Source organism: Pollachius pollachius, assembly GCF_949987615.1.
Source record: "Pollachius pollachius genome assembly, chromosome: 2".
NCBI lineage: Eukaryota > Metazoa > Chordata > Actinopteri > Gadiformes > Gadidae > Pollachius > Pollachius pollachius.
In genome coordinates this window covers 29,747,262-29,751,399 of record NC_136935.1, presented here as the reverse complement: position 1 = coordinate 29,751,399, position 4,138 = coordinate 29,747,262, and the positions used below count along the sequence as shown (strand labels likewise).

At 38.9% G+C, this 4,138-nt stretch overlaps 1 long non-coding RNA gene across 1 annotated transcript; it reads left to right on the top strand.

The window, feature by feature from the left end:
- The first annotated feature begins 1,211 nt into the window (after positions 1 to 1,211).
- On the top strand, positions 1,212 to 3,126 carry LOC307071121. Its single transcript, XR_013811608.1, has 3 exons — positions 1,212 to 1,344; positions 1,514 to 1,572; positions 2,002 to 3,126. It is a non-coding gene; the product is annotated as an uncharacterized lncRNA (long non-coding RNA).
- Positions 3,127 to 4,138: the final 1,012 nt, after the last annotated feature.

Sequence of the window (4,138 nt, the reverse complement as noted above, 5' to 3'; positions counted from 1 at the left end):
GAATTAGATGAGAATAACGACTCCCATTCATCCCATCTAAAGGGGATGTGGGACAATTATTTAAAATCATACACTTTATTGATTACAAACATATCTGATTCTCACCTTGGTCTCTACTACTGTCGAACCGAAAAACAGTATGTGATAGATCAAGGCCAGTATGATACAAAGTATAAACACAGATATGGAAATGTAATCACAAGGATTTCATTTGGTAAGTTGGCTCTGCATGGATTGTTATAGCAATGTCAAATTGAAGGAAATTGCCTCATGCTACAACAATTTTTTCTCTTGAAATTAATAAGGAACTACGGCGCCAACGAAGTGACATAAAGAAAAAAATATGTACTGGGGGCAAACACTGACTATAGTTTTGCTAGATCTTGAATTTATTTTGAGAGGTCTTGAGTTTGTTTTGCAAGATCTTGAGTTTGGTTTGCGAGATCTTCTGTTTGTTTTGCGAGGTGTCTAGTTTGATTTGCAAGATTTCGATCCTTTTTTGCCAGACCCACACGCACATTGCACTCTCCACGGCAAAACGCTGGTCTGTGTCCCCCTCGGGAGCTCTGTGGCAAACACCTATCAAATTCCCACCCTCCCACCATCCCAAGGGCACAACCACCACCCCGATTGCCAGCCGGTCCCTTGGAGCACAAAAGAAAGTCAAGATCCCGAAAAACAAAGTCAAGATCTTCCAAAACTAAAAACAGTGTTTGTCCCCAGTCCATGTTTTTAATTAATTTTTTTATGTCATATCGGCGGTACCGTTAGGAACTGTTATCATAAGTAGGGACATATGCAACTGTTCTGCATGTCAAGCAAAGAATATTTACTTTTGAAAAAAGTTTCCAAAGATGTGCATTTATTTTTTTATTTCATTAAATCAATTCAACATGTTTTCAAGATGGGCCGTTATGCTAATCTGAGATATTTCTGCCACTAACTAAAGTTACAAATTCTACCCTAACCATTACAATTCCTTTTCACTTTTATCTTCAGATATAAGTGTAGGTCCTACACTGAAGGACATTGGTAAGACATGCTCTTCCTTGTTGTGACGGATATCAGGTATTATCAGATGTTGCGTTCAATGTAGTGGCAAGAGAGCCTATATATTCATTAAATATGTATAAAAAATGTTTAATTTATTGTTCTATTAATTTATATATATATATATATATATATATATATATATATATGATGCCTTTGCTGCAGGTTTTGGGGACTCTGCTGCTCCAGACTGTGGAGAGTGCTGGATGCTGCTGGTCATCTTGTGTCCATCCTCTGCTCTTCTCCTCTCCCTCCTCTCATCCTTGGTCGTCTATTTCTGTTGCAGAAGGAAAGGTAGTGTATATATCTCTGTTAACTGTCATCTTCTGCATCTTGAGAACACCTCAAGATGCAGCTGTTCAATTGACAGTTCCTACTCGTCTTCTGTTTGAGCAGTAACTGTCTCCCTGTGCTGGTTTTGTGGAGTTATAATCACTCATAATGTCTGTGTTTCCCTCCGAAGCCCTCCATGTTGCTCAGACAACACCCAGCAGTAGAGATGTAACATCAATCAGGAACCAGGTAACGTGTAGTTCATATACTTACGTACATTTGTGATGGAATGATAGGGGACAGTATGGAGTACATTTACATGTTATGGTGGAGCGCTGTACAAAAATGTTTACTGAAGGCTGAATAAACATCAATGGACCCAATGTTCAGCGATAGTCAGGTGTTATAAGGTGCAGGAAGAGAAGTACATTAAGCAGATTTTCATGTGGTTCTTTGAGAGTCAATAGCTGCTTCCTGTAGAGTCGCCTCATAAGGGTGTTACAAGGGACACACTTAATAACTTGATAATAATAACAATAACTTGATTTGAGACAGGAAACCAGTGATCAAGCTGATGATGTTATGGAATAGCAAATTGTACATTATGTTGATGATGCAATGGTTTAGCAGAGATAATGATGCAATAGTAATATTAATAGTTTTATCCGTCCCACTCAGGATGAGGATGGCCTGTGTTACGCTCCACTGGATATCCCTCTACGTTCTCAGAGACCTAAAAAGAAGAGAGTCCAACCCTCAGAGTTCAGCACCTACTCAGCCATCAATACTAAGAGGATGTGACCATGACCAAGTCTTTTACTACAAATAAAAGGACTCTACTTCCTCAATATGACCTCATATTTGTGCTGTCAAGAGGAGGAAGAGTATAATTTTCCACTTCAGTATCAAGAAAATGTAGAAAGGCCTCTGTATAAGGTTATGATCTTGAACTATTTAAAGCTATTCTGCGTAGGTTGTAATGTTTGCTTGGCGGTCTCTAATCCTTGTCTTACAAGTAGGACGCTGGCGGCACCTTTAATATCCCATGAACACGTTGTTACAAAAAAAATACGGTAACATTTTTCAATAAGACTATATTAATTAACCATTAATTAACATTAGTTATTGCAGTAATACAGTGAATTAGGTCTTAATTTATACATTATTAAATCTATAAATAAAGTGTTATGGGAAAATAATGGGATTTCTTCAACCTGTACCAAACATTACAATCATTTTGGTTCATCACTGTTTTAATCATTTTTTGAAGGCAACGGTTTTTGACAGTATTGAGCGAGATGGTAGACCGCAAAAAGGGTGGCCCCTTTCTTTAACTTTCGCCTTGATCCATTTGTTATTGTGTAAAATCAAGTCTTATTTAAGGATAAGTCTCACAAGAGTTTAGTTATTGCAAAAAGAGAACGGTGGATACGTGAGGGAGAGCTGGAGAGACAATGTAGATTAGTGTTATCTAAAAGATTTGGTTGGAGGAGAGTTGATGTAATGACAATAGGGAAATTCCCTGCAACAACAAGATTTCAGAGCCATGTGTAGCTGTCAGAGACAGTGGCAAAAACAGCCCTTTTAGAGAACATACGTTGAGAGGCGCTGTTGCCCCAAAGGATAGCCTTGGGGCCCGTCTCGCAGATTACACCTGAAGCTTCTTGCTGGACACTGGACATATTTTCAATTATTTTCTCCTCGACCTAAAATTATCAGAAAAAAGGGTTGAAATGGAGAATTTTTATTTTTTTAGGTTGGTGAATTAGGCCTAACTCCTATGCGGCTGGAACAATCTTTTCATTCAAGTTGACACATCTTAAGTTTTCAACGATGAACAAGTGTGTGGAAATATAATCCTGTTTTATTGCACATTAAAAGCCTAAGAAAACTGCCAAATTATAGTTAGCAATATGACATTTATTCATGAGGGCTGTTGTAAATACAAGAGTTCTGCTAATTCAGTGACTGCATAGACTGCAGCAAGTGGTGTGTTTTTCAGCTACAGGATGCTGTTGTGGTTTTCCTGTCTTCTTCTCGTCAGTTTATTGTTAGCATGTTCACCCCATACTACTTGAACACTAACAGTTGCCTGTCTGACCTCTTTCTCAATGCCCCAAGTAACAGCCCCCACCATGCAAGAAGGGGGAAGGATATTGGTGGGTAACCTTGGAGCAGAACCAGGGTCAAACAGCCGAGACAGAGCATCGGGCTTGATGTTCTTCAAGAGTTTCTTGGAAAGGAATGGGCAGGGGTAAACCTTGTTATCCGTCATGGACTGCTGAGAGAGGACAGCCCTTAGGCTCACGTCTGAGGCGTCAACCTCCACGATGATCCCCTGACGGGGATATTCAATCCGTAATTGAAAATGTGTGGATGACATCTTGTTCAGAATTTTATCCTGAAGAACTTTTGTATTGGACTCCAGATCATAGGCATCAATCTTGATGTCGATATAAGCTGTCCAAATGTCTTAAACCACCCCCTTTTCTTAGCTTTTGGCACTTGTGTTTTGGCACTTCTTTTGTGTACATTCTTCCTTTCTCGATTGATGAAATGTATTGGTCCGTAGATGGTACCTGTTAAAAGATTTTGATCAAGGTAAAAAAAAAAATAGGATCCTTATGGTATTCAGTTGCCATCAAGAGACACATACATGGGCAGAATTTCTTGAACGTAGATGAAAGGGGTCAGAAAATATCACTGTCCAATATTTACCTTTTTAGTTTATTGCTATAGCGCCCTCAATTGCCCAATCTTGATTAACTTTGGAGCAACTCATCTTAACACATGTTCCTTTAAGAAAACCAAGTTG